The sequence below is a fragment of the Stigmatopora argus genome, chromosome 6 (genome assembly GCF_051989625.1).
Source record: "Stigmatopora argus isolate UIUO_Sarg chromosome 6, RoL_Sarg_1.0, whole genome shotgun sequence".
NCBI classification, from domain to species: domain Eukaryota; kingdom Metazoa; phylum Chordata; class Actinopteri; order Syngnathiformes; family Syngnathidae; genus Stigmatopora; species Stigmatopora argus.
The window spans coordinates 20,156,770-20,170,293 of record NC_135392.1 but is presented as its reverse complement, the minus strand read 5'-3'; positions in this window follow the sequence as shown (position 1 = coordinate 20,170,293).

Genomic DNA, 13,524 nt, shown 5'->3' with positions numbered 1-13,524 from the left:
TTTGTGTCAAACCCAAAGCGACAAACATAATGTTTCTTAGCCAGATTTTGGAACTTGGAGAATTGTTCCATTTCCCACTTATCTAAGCTTGTTCTTTCCAAATGTTATCTCTGGAACATTTAGGTGCATTAACCCATAATTGCACTGCTGTACATTTTAAGCTAAAGTTCTCTTAATTTGTATGCTTTTAACGCAATAGAAAGCACCGTCATTTGGTTGTATCAATTGATCAATGCTTATCCAATCCGTAATATCCTAATAGTCATCAACATGACCCACGCCAAAGCATATTTCACCCGCTCAGGACAAACAGGGAATGTCTTTTGTGCACTTGAAAAACACTCCATGTTTCTTCAGTCCTAGGGAAATTATGCCTATCCTATATCCATTATTTTATCTACCCCAGCCAGGTGCAATGTACCTAATTATTTGGATGAATGCCATGAATTTTCTCATGCCATTTCTGCATTAATTTCATGTCTGATATCATTAACAACCAAATAACTCTTAATACCTAAGATATAATTCACAAATCACCCCATACGATGTTTACTTAACCTACGAGCTATCTTCTGTAGCTCCCTGTTACCACAATAAAAACCTACAATAATTAAATTAGAGAAACCAACCTTTTACTAGGCATTTCCTAATTACAATTTTCAATGTTTAATAAAGGACCCACAAATTGTCACCAATATGCCATAATATTGCAAATTTTTCCATTCCTTTTTCTTTAACCAGCCAATCTCTTATGTTAAAGTATTTTGAACAAACCAACCTTTCAAAAACAGTATTAATATTCTTTTATCCTCCAAAAGCTAATTTTCTTTAATTAAGAGCCCTTCGAAATCCGCAAATTGGTCAAAAATGGCTATCTTGCTCTATTCCCAATTCCAAAGCCTTTACCAAATCAATCTTTACCAAACAGATGTTCTATCACCTCGAAAGACATTTTTGTTTAAAATCCAAAAAATAAATGCAAAGGTAATCGCGGAACCCTGCATTTCTTGCAGACCATGTTTTGCTCTTATTATGAAATGTTTAACGGAAGCGCGCTCTTAGCCGCTAACTGTGACCTTTACACTCGCTGCGAAAGCAGCATTCCCCCCTCGCACACACATCTTATCTTTGTTTACAAATGCCTCCGCAGCAAGGTATCATGTTTGAAATGTCGCTTCTTAGCTGTGCATAAATGCATTTTAGAGAAGGCTACCATTAATCCATAATAAGCAAAATTAATTCCTCTTCCGATAGCCAACTATATCACAATATTTTGCCAAGACCCCATAATCAGAATATGCTGCAAGCATAACTATATCATAGCACGGAGAGGGTACAAAAATTTTGGTCGCTTGTGCGGTCCGGGCGCATATTGAATGACTGCATATAATCAAGCTTCTGTTCCTAACCCCGTCCAATCAGTCGCCCCGCGGCCCGCATGTTTCTCCGCGATCCAATCAAATCAGCAGCCGCAGCAAACAGAGCGCTTCCCCCGCAGTCGACGCATTATTTGGCAAGTCTAGAGTATAAAAAACGCAGGCTGACCACCCTGCAAAAACATTTAATTGGCCGTTTTGATTTTCTTTTCGTCTTTTAACCACCATATTCCCGCTAGCGGATGGGATCAAAGCCAGGCTAAGCTGCAATAGGCCATCTCATCCCAGTAAATTGACAGTATATTTAGATACTAATAAGACAGATATTTTACACGTCCCTCCATTCGGATCTCTTATCCAAACCGGAATTGTTTCCGAAACGGCGGTATCCTGAGCACCTGCCGTTGTCAAAAAGACCTTCCTCTGCCTTGTACGTCTAGCACCTGGAATATCCATTTTAATTGCTTTTTTACAAGCTCCAGTATCACACAAAAATTCCAATTGAATTCCATTCACGAAAAATGTGATCCCTGGTTTAACCAAATCAAATGCCAATGTTTTCATTAAATTTAGCTCAACATCCTTATATTCAAAGTCCCCACTCAAATCATTTTGAGCATGCATGCCGGCTAGACATGCCGATTAGGCCTTGTTTTTAGAGACCCTATATTCTGGGCAATCACGCGACACATGCCCCAATTTTCCACAAACCCAGCACGCAGCACCCGCTGAAAACCCGATTTCTGTTCAACTTACTCATCTCCCTTCTTCCAATCTCTTGGCTAACATCCCTACGCTCTTGCCGCCTATCTCAGTAAAAAATTTCACCGCCAGCCGCCTCGCTCTTATCAACATGCTCATTCCCACTCCGCTCAACTTTCTTTGCATTTCTATCGCACCTTATTTTGCCATCAAAAAACAATATTTAGTATCATCATACCCATCCTTCATTCTGTGGAACAAGCTGTCTCGCTTTTATCTCCATTCACATATTATATATAGATTACCTCTATGCTTAGTGCGTACTTTATCCTGCAGGTCTATTATTTTATGCATATTAAGCTGACCAGCAAACCCATATTTGTTTATCCATAAATGTAGGTGTTTAACCCTTGTAGCGCTTTGATTTTCAACCAATTTCCAATCTTTACACGGAAGACGCTGTTTTGGATCGTCATCTGCCTTATTATCCCCATTTTGAAGTGAGTTTGTGTGCAATCAGGTAGTAGCTTTTTCCCCTTTTCCGCCCTTCGTTTGTTTTTCCTTAGGTTATCTTTTTATTTTTTTTTATATATTTCAGAACTACACATGCAACCCACGCAATGTTCCCTCTAATTTTTTGTTTGTCTGGGCAGAAAGACAACCTCCCTGAGCACACTGAGTGTGAGCAACATCATCATTGCTCAGTATGGGCACACACCAGTATCACACCTGCCATAAGCAGGTGCATGTCTACTACACATAAATGATTTAGTAATAATAAAATGTAATGATTAATATCTATGAATGGTCGGCCCGGCGGATGAGTGGTTCGCGCGTCGGCCTCACAGCTAAAATAAAATAATAATAAAAATAAAAGGGATTTTATTTTGTGCGCTCCATATGATTTGCTGGGCGCAGAGAAGACGAGAGTAGTGCGCAATTGCGCACGCGCGCAGCTTAGAGGGAACATTGAACCCACGTATACCCTAGCCTGATATACCGTCACCGTTATATTCGTGCCTACCGGCCCACAGCACAGGACACTCCAAACTGCCCCAAGTTTTATAGACTCATGCTCTGTCTCTTCACTTGTTAGGGACTAGTATTCACAGGGTTTTAATGTCGCCGTACCCAAGACGCGAGTCTCATTTCTCAAAATGGACCTTCACATGCAATGCCCCTCCGTCGCAACATGCAGACATTCATGTGGACTCTGCAGAGATGTTCTCAGATGCCCCCTTAGTAGGGTTAGGCGCTATGCCGAAAATCCAGCCCACAAAGGGTTTTAGACACCCTGGCCATGGTCTTTCCGAGATGTCGACCACCGCCCGGATTCCTTCCGGTATGTTGACTCCCAGGCTCGTAGGACCAAAATGATAGGTTCATCAATAGGTATTTCCAGGTACACCTTTAAGATAAGGGAGACACCGGACGCATATCCAGCGTTATCTTGCAAGAGAGAGTCGATCCTGACTCGCCTTCGTCCCAGATCATTTTAAAGAATCGAATCCTCTCCTGCCCATTTAATTGCATTAGAGTCAAAAGAATTAAGGTAATCTATTCAAAACAATTGCATAAGAGGTAAACCAAGCGAGCCTCTATTCAAAACAATTAAGGTCAGAAATCAAAACAATTGCATAAGAGTTAAAACAAGCAAGCATCCATTTTAAAACAATTGCGAGTCTTTTCGGAGGTCGATTTGGTATCGCCACCTGGTGCGGAATCCAAGTCAAAACAATTAAGAGTCCTTCCCAGATCTTCAGTGTGAGCTTGCGACTGGGTGCGAAGTCGAGGTTTTAAAACAATCGAAAGTCCTCCCAGATCAGTGTGAGAGGTCGGGGTTAAAAAACAATCGAGAGTCCTCGGAGCCAGCTGCAGAAGGCAGTGACCTTTGAGTTTGTTTCGGTGAGCATTAAAATAAGCGAAGCGTTCTTAGTTGCAAGCACATATACAGACGCTCCCCTACTTACGAACATTAAACTTACGAACAACGGTACATACGAACATGTCTGCAAATTGTGTTTAAGTCGAAAAATGTTCGTAAGTCCAATTTTGTATTTTTTTTCCGAGTAGTGCTTCTTTCCGCCACTAATACCGACGCCTGGCGCTGTGAGAGCTCAGCTCACCCAGCATCTACCTTCTTCTTCGTTGCAATGCGGAAGTGCGTGAACGTATCTCCGGTGTGCAAAGAACCTTTTTCATTTGTATCATTAAATATCTCGTGCATCCATTATTGAATATGGTTGGTAAAAAGGGAAAGGCTTCTATTGAGGGAGTTGCAAGGAAGAGGCAAGCCATTTCATTTGAAACGAGTGGCAATAATAACGAAGCTTGATGCGCGTGAGAGTGGTGAGCGTTTCACGGGCATACAACTTGTCAGTACCATTTATAAACAGAAAGATCGAGCAGCAGGACCCAAATATTGAACGTTGCACAAAGTTTGCAAATCAATTGAATGATGCCATACAGTGCTACCGCATCATTTATGATGAAAAAAAGAAGAAAACTGTGCAATCGTCGTTAGATCGCTTCTTTCGGCCAGTTTCTAATACATAAATCTCTCTCTCTCTCTCTCTCTCTCTATACAGTACTGTACATATTCTCTCCATTTTATTAAATGCTTTTTTCAGTACAAACCAATGCGTGTTACTTATACAAGCCTTAAACATACAAATGCACTTATATAAACCTTCAATATACTTATATAGGCCTTAAACATAAATTATAATACAAAATATAGCACTGAATCAACTTACGGGAGGGTAAAACGAGAAACAATAACATGGGAAATAACAAAGTCAGACATAACATTACCTAATAAATCAAATTTCCAAACATGCATTCGAGATGACACCCCCAGACGATTAAGCACACAAACAATGTTTTGCCTTCCATACAATAAGACTACGGAAATCTTCCTTTCATGGAAGAAAATATTTTTAGACTCAGAGGCATCCCTGTTGCCATGCAAGGGATCAGTCTATGGTGAAGGATATGTGTGGTACATAACAGCCCTGAGGAGGGGTTGGGACCACCTTGTTGCAGAAACTGGTCAAAATTGGCAAGCTTGGATGTCGGACGCGTGCGCAAAAGCCATCAGGCCCCTGATAAAATTAACCCATTCGGAGGGGGGATTACAAATTGTTATTCGGACTGACAAATTCACTTGTGGAAAAGTTCCTTGTCTGACGTTTTTCTTAAGTCCATGGTCAAGTGGGGAAGACCCTTATTACAAATTTTACATATGTGTCTCAACAGTAATGACCATGCCTATGGAGGCTGTGTTTAGGGCGTCAGAGAAGGAAACACCCGGATCTGCCGTAGTAAAATTGAAATCTGAGAAGACCAGAGATGATGAATTCATTTCTGCAACAGGGATTTCCCAAACGGGCAATAATTGGTTGCTGTTGATGGAAAATGCAGCTAATACTATAAATCAAACCTGCATAACATGTATGGGGCCTCGCCCTCTCTTACGAGTAGTACCCGCGCAAATTACTCCTGATTGTGTAATGGAGATAATGACAAATGAAAATGTAAGCCCCAATTGTGAGAAATGGAATAATGTATACCCTGTTACAAGAGCAGCAAAGGACAAACCTAATTTTTCAACACATATTGCCTTTGATCATTTTACCTGCTTGCACCTTACAGGGCTTGGTCTGAAGCTGGGCGCGATAAATGAGACATGGTGCGCTCGAATTCTAAAACAGACTGCACCCCTGATTCCACGTTCTGACCTGTGGTGGTGGTGTGGTGGAAATAAATTATACGACTCCTGCCGAAATTCGGCGGGACTATGTGCCTTGGTCTCACTGCTCTTACCAGTATCTGTTTTTCCATCTACAGTGGAGGAGATACAATTGGCTGCGCAGAAATCCAGTATGTTGGCGGGCCCCTTGCGACGGCGTCGATCGGCATGGAGAGAGGGAGATCCAACATACATTGATGCGATTGGCATCCCCCGGGGCGTACCAGATGAGTATAAGCTGGCTAATCAGATCGCAGCAGGTTGGGAGTCTATTTTTCTTTTAATTACTCCAAACAAAAACGTTGATCGGATAAATTACCTGCATTACAATGTCCAAAAACTTGGAAATTATACTGAACAGGGATTTGTGGCGATAAAGGAACAATTGGCAGCCACCAGTCTTATGGCGTTCCAGGATCGCATAGCAGTTGATATGCTGCTTGCGGAGCAAGGGGGCGTGTGTGCAATGTTTGGAGATCAATGTTGCACCTTCATATCGAACAACACGTCACCCGGTGGGTCCCTCACCCAGGCCATTAGTGGCCTGCAGACCCTCAACCGCAATATGAAGAAGCATTCTGGAGTCAGAGAATCCGCCTGGAGCTGGTGGCATAAATCCTTTGGATTTGGCCCAATCTGTTACATTTTCCGTAGCCCTTTTTGCTACGATTTTGACATTATGTGGGTGTTGTATTATTCCCTGCTTAAGATCTTTGATAAGCCGACTTATAACCACTGCGATTGCCCCTACAAACTCTAAATTGCATGAATTATATCCTCTGTTGATGAGACGTGCTGAGGGGAGCAGTGAATTTCAAGAGCATGGTAATTCCGAGGATAATTTGGGCGAAGATGATTTTGTTTTCTGCTTTTCAGACCAGCCGTGCCAGTGAGCGGGTAAAACTAAAGCCAACGGAAACGGACATTTCCTCCCCATTTTTATTTTTGCCATAAAATGATAATGGAATAAAGCCGAAAGGAAGTTTTATTAAGGAGATCATGTGCAAATTTATAATATAGGGGGGAATGTTGGAGTAATCATTATTATAAATGTGTTTGAAGTTTTATTAGGGGGATCATGTGCAAATTTATAATATAGGGGGGAATGTTGGAGTAATCATTATTATAAATATGTTTGCAATGAATATAAAGCCTTATAATATACATGCTTACTATATTAATCAATATATTTGCTTATTAGGAATAGTAATGCTCATCCTAAATGTGTAACTATATTAAACAATATATATATATATATGTGTTGATCGCTTTTATGTTAGAGTTAGAATTAATATGTGCTTTCAACGAAGACAAACGCTTACTACAAGGTCACTCTCTAGGACAGCTGGCTCCAGCTAGAGATACAAGTTCGCAATGACTTAACAATACACCGAGTCCTTGCTCCGAGGACTGATTACTGGAAGATACGCCTCAACCCTTTCCCCAGATGCAAGTTCGCAATGAAGATCTGTGAAGGACGCTTAAATTGTTGTTGGTTCAGCGGATGGCTATCAGTCAACCTCCGGGATTACTCGCATATTGTTTTAATTTGTGACGCTAGGTTTGCTTGATTATGGAATTGTTTTGTTTCTTGCTTACGCAATTGGATCGAATCGATAACCTTGTAATTGTTTTGTTTTGAGGCCTTAAATGGGCAGGACATAATGCCGCTCGACAGAATAATCTTGATCGGACGAGCGGGTGGATGTATTCTCTTCTTGCAAGAATTAAATGGTGATGTGACTACAGATGCCTTTTTTATTGAAAGCTGAATTTGGAAATACCTAAGGATAAACCTAACATTGGATAAACCTAACACAAACAAATTCAACTTATGAACAATCGCTCGGAACCTAACTCGTTCGTAAGTAGGGGAGCGTCTGTAATGATTAATATTTCCCAGAATAAAGCGAAGTGTTCTTCGTTGCAAGCACATTTATAATAGTACCCAAAATAACTCCAACAGTTTTCTTGCAAGAGAGAATCGAACCTTTCAGGTCTGTGCCTAGGTTCGTTCTGGCGTCACACACATCTTTTCCTTGTTTATTTGCTTCAAGGACCCTAGTTACAATGGACGTCTCAGCTCTCAAAACAAATGAAGGTCATGTAAAGCCGGAGGTTCTTCTCCACATCCCAGCAGTCCAAAAGGATTCGAACTTCCTGTTGTTTGGTCTAACTAAGGAGCAGAATACTATTTGAATACAAGTAGGTGGGTTTCAATCACAAGGAACATGGCTGGTTTGAAATTAAATACTGGTGGGTCTTAACTTGGACATCTGTTGAGATAGATTGTGAAGATATGACACTTCCCTTCGAACCATAAAAATAGGATCTTTAGGCAGGTCAGGAAAGGTTTTACAACTGCCAGAACAGAGCTCAATTGTTTATACAACAAACACCCAGGGCTACCTGCTGTTTTTCACACATTGTTGTGAAGACTCTGCCCCAGCACAATGATCAGATAGTGGCAGGCACTATGCTTCAGTAAGCCTGAAGCATCCTACATTCTGGAGGGAAAATATCTTTTGAATATGCCACAAATGGAATGTATATTTTAAACATATTACAGACCCCGTTTACACGTCACTGTGTAACAAACTATTAATCAAATAAAAATTAACACATCAAAACCTTGATTATGGTAAAAAAAAAACTCACAATTTTGACGTACACACAAAAGAAAAAAACATACTTTACACACTACTTAATCATGGTAACAAAAAACTAGAAAGAAAATAGAAAAATCAAATCCTCTTTGATCAGATGGTCCGCCACTGAAGTTCATCTTCTCATAGTTATTCCTCCTCTTCTTCCAGCGGTCCGTGATCACAGTCTAGGCCTATCAACAATAAATGTCCACATTCATAGCAAATCAACCATGGGTCACCAACATTATTTCGTAATCCTCCATAAGAACAGCATCAAAACGACCATGTGAAAGAGAGCCGGTAGGACAACACTAAATGAGAAAATCATACACAAGTGACTGAGTAGCCGAAACATTCGAGTTATTAACACTAAAAATAAATCTCCCAATCATAGCTTTCACACATGCAACTAAGAAGTAAAAACAAGAACAATAAAAAGTAGTAAATGAAGCCATTAAAGAAGCTATCAAATTTTCCATTTTGCAAGATTGTCAAAAGCAATGCTAATTTGTATCAATGGAGTAATCAGTAGTGCCTATTATAGAATTCAACTGTAGAGTACATTTACACCTGAATAGACAGTACTTTTAAAGCATAATATCAATATCAGAAAAAGTAAACCATGAAAAAGCAACTCTTCAGCCAGATCCACAATCAGCTGAGGCAAACTGCTTCTTATCAAGACACACGCATATCTGTAAAAAAAACACAAAGATCCTCCACTCCTCAGAGCCTTAAGAATAAAACTAAGCAAATGATTAAAAATGCAGACTCTAAACATATCATAAAACATTGTCAAAATTAAATCAAAACATACCAATCTCTATTAAGTGTATTCTAACAGTGTCGTACCCTAATTATATGGTTATTTTCCTTGACATTCAATTTAATTCTCAATAGACTCATTTGTTATAATTACCATTGCTTGTTTAAGATCCTGCAGGCAGAATATTCTTTCTTTTTTCCCCCTAATGCTCTACACAAATTTCAAAGAGATCAGATTGTGCTCCATTGCGATAAATAAGGCTGGTGCTGTTTTCTTCTGCTGTAATGTCTGTCACCCAGCCAAACCATCTGCATGTTTAGGCCAGGTTTACGGCATGGCGGGAGTAAAACTCTGACTGTTTCATCAGGAGTCAGAAATCCTTTACCGCCCGCGCCAGGATGTGGGTGTGAACCTGCTCGGGGTGCGACAATCCCAGCTCGATATTTCCACGGGTAGCCCGTAAACACAATCAACAGTTGTTAATTGCTCAGGAGAATCCCCAGGAGGGAAAGTTCAAAGCACAATAAATGCATCTGAATTTAGTCAGCCAATTTCATCCTTCTCGAGATGTTACTCCCTGGAGATCCTCAAACAGCAGCTGTCTTCAAATTCCTATAACATGTAACCAATTATTACATTATTACACAAAAATAACAGTACAGTGGTACCTCTACATACGAACTTAATTCGTTCCGGGACTGAGCTCGTATGTCGAACTTCTCGTTACTCGAAGGAACGTTTCCCATTGAAATGAACTAAAAATAATTTAATTCGTTCCAACCCTCTGAAAAAACACCCAAACAGGATATTGGATTGGTAATTTTTTTTATTTCTTCTAATTCGCCATCTATTAACAAAGTAACACATAACTAGTGGTTTAATAGTAATAAAATGTGTTTAATAGAACTAAAGTTAGACAGATTTCGCAGAGGGGAGAGAGGCAGGCGGGGGGGGGGGGGGTGGACTTTCCACGGCAACGCACTCACAACAGAACAAACAAATTTAAATTAACTTGGATTAATATATACAGCATACCTGTCAACCTGGGCCAATTCCTCCCCGTATTAATGATTGGAATTCCCCGTATTAAGCAATAGAAAACCGTACAAATGCAACGCGGCACATATTTACTCACACAGGGTGCACGTAAAAGTGTTATGGTCGCGCCGCGTTGTCGTGACGCGACCGTGAATGTATTCGGACCCAAGCGCTAAGACTCATAGCTGCTTAGATAACGAAACAGGAAATGATTTAATCATTTCCTGTTTCGTGTGAAAGGGGAATGCGTGTGCGCATATCATGCTTAAAGCATGACAATATTAGCAGTTGACGATGACGTTTTCGTCTGCTACCAGTGACCGAGACGATCCGGATTAGAGCCGAAATGCGTAAAACGAGATCCGTTTTACAAAAAACGTACTTAAAAAAAATCCCGTACAAAAGTTGTTATACGGCGTACACAATTTTAAATGATCAAAAAACGTATAAAATACGGGAAAAACGTATAAGTTGACAGGTATGTATACAGACACTCAAACATACGTTTAATGTAACTTTACACAAAACTGAATTCTTTTGTTTTATTTATTTTTACCTTTGTTCTCCGGGTTGACTCCGCCCGGACGTTCAGCGGGAGTTTTTAAAAGGAACGCATCAAGAGTTGTTTGTTTTGGCCTTCCCTTCAAAATAACGATAAATTATAAATATTAAAAAATGACGCGCACAAATGTCCTCACAATACGATAAAGCGCGACCACTTGCCAGCTTGTCAGAGTGCCTCTTTTCTACAAAATCAGAAAACTCTTGCCACTTCGCTAGCATGTCTTTGATATCCTTTGTAGCCAGGCGGCCCCCCTCTTCCACCTACTCCTCGCTACACCTCCAAATGCAAGCTCCGCCCAGTGCTCGTAGATATCTGTTATACACGAAAGAGATGCGGCAAAAATACAATGATAAACAGCCTCTCATGTCTTAGCCACCTGGCTTTCTCGCATCTCGAAATTTTTCTCGTATCTAGAGATAATTATTTGCTCGAAATTTTCCTCGTATCTCGAGCTGCTCGTATGTAGAGGTACCACTGTAACGTCCTTTTGGGCATACTAATAACACAATTACAAAATACATGGATTCAATTCATTTCTCTTTTGTATCACTTATCACAAGGGTGGCCAAGTCCGGTCCTCGAGAGCCCCTATCCAGTCTGTTTTCCATATCTCCCTCCTCTACCAAACCTAAATCAAATGATCAACTCATCAGCAAGCTGTCCAGAAGCTTCATGCCGATCCCGATTATATAATTCAGGTGTGTTGGTGGTGAATGAATGGTTGTTTGTCTCTTCGTGCCCTGCGATTGGCTTGCCACCAATTTAGGGTGTCCCCCATCTCTGGCCCTAAGTCAGCTGGGATAGGCTCCAGCACCCCCCGCGACCCTAATGAGGATAAAGCGGTTCAGAAAACGAATGCATGAATTATAAGCCAAGGTTTTTTCATCAGCCTAAAGCTGACACTTGTCATAAAAAATAAGTGGAAGATTTTGTATGGAATGACAGGAGGGCCAAATTCATCATTTTCTGAACCGCTTTATCCTCAGAAGGGTTGCGAGGGGTGCTGGAGCCTATCCCAGCTGACTTCGGGCACAAAGCGTGGGGCACCCTGAATTGGTGGCCAGCCAATCGCAATGTGAGGCCGAAGCGCTAACCACTCACCCACTGGGCCACCCCGAGTGCCAAATTAAAAAAATATATTAATAAATATAAAGAGAAAGAAAGGAAGAAATAAATATATAAATAAATATTAAGAGAAATGAATGAATGAAGAAAAAAATAAATATGTTTTGTAATATGCGGCCCGGCGGATGAATGTTTAGAGTGTCGGCCTTAGAGCTCTGGGGCCCTGGGTTTGAATCCAGGTCGGTCCACCTGTGTGGAGTTTGCATGCCCTCCCCAGGCTTGTGTGAGTTTTCTCCGGGTACTCCCGTTTTCTCCCATATTCCAAAAACATGCATGGTAGGCTGATTGGATGATCTAAATTGCCCCTAGGTAAGAGTGTGCTAATAACTAAGAGTTTATTGGTTTGTATTCGACAAAATATCCCATGTTGAAGCCGTCTCCAAAAGGACTGACATTTGCATGTTGTACAAGTGCGACTTCAGCGTGACACATGGTGGAATTACTGACTGTAAAACGCACGTAGAGGGACCCAAATCCAAAGATAAACTTATTTTCATTATGCTGTACTTTTTCCAAGTTTGCAAAAACACAATATTTCAATTAATGTATAAACCTGATAATATTAGTTTTATTTAAATTGTCCTGCGTTATTTTTGTTTTTACATTTTATGTCGATTTTGCATGAATTGCATTCACTCCGGGAAAACTGGACAAGGGTACTCCTGAAATGGGGTCGACGGAGGTTGGCAGTGTTATGATTGCGTCGCTGCGTCGTGGCGCGATTGGGAATGGATTAGGACCCAGTCGCTGGGAAGCAGGATAGGACGAGGTCATTAGCTTCGAACCAACATCTTTAATAACTCAAAAGGGCTTTACAAAAAAACAAAGGCTTGGAACAAAACGGGAGCATGGGCAATGGTACCTTGTAGTGATACTAGAACTCATTAGTGTTTAAATACCAACTCAGGAAGTCATCAACAGATTGGTTGCAGCTGCTCTGCCTTGACGGCATGCCAGGAGGGACAAAACGGGCCGCTCCTGACAGGCAGCTCTGTGAATAGTTGACCATCTCCTCATGCCCTGCGATTGGCTGGCCACTGATTCAGGGTCTCCCCTGCCTCTGGGATAGGTTCCAGCACCCTCAGTGACCATAGTGAGGATAAAGCGGTTCAGAAAATGAATGAATGGATGTTTTGTCATTGATTTTACTGTTTGTCGTTTGTTGAATACAAATAGAGAAACAATGGCATACTGACACAGTGTAGGTCAGCATGCTCTCAATGGCTGACTGGTAGTAGGTCACCAGCAGGTTGGTGTTTACTTGCTTCTTCCTGAGCACTCTCAGGAAATGTAACCTCTGCTGTGGCTTTTTGACGAGAGCAGTGGTGTTTTCTGCCAAAGTGAGATCAGCAGAAATATGGGCACCCAGGAATTTGAAAATCTCCACTCGCTCCACACATTCGCCGTTGATTTACAGGGGAGGGAGCGGCCTTGTTCCGTTGGAAGTCAAGGATGAGTTCTCTGGTTTTGGAAACGTTCAGCGCCAAGTTGTTGAGAGCGCACCACTCGGTGAGTCTAAGGATCTCATCTCTGTAGGCCATCTCATTCCCCTC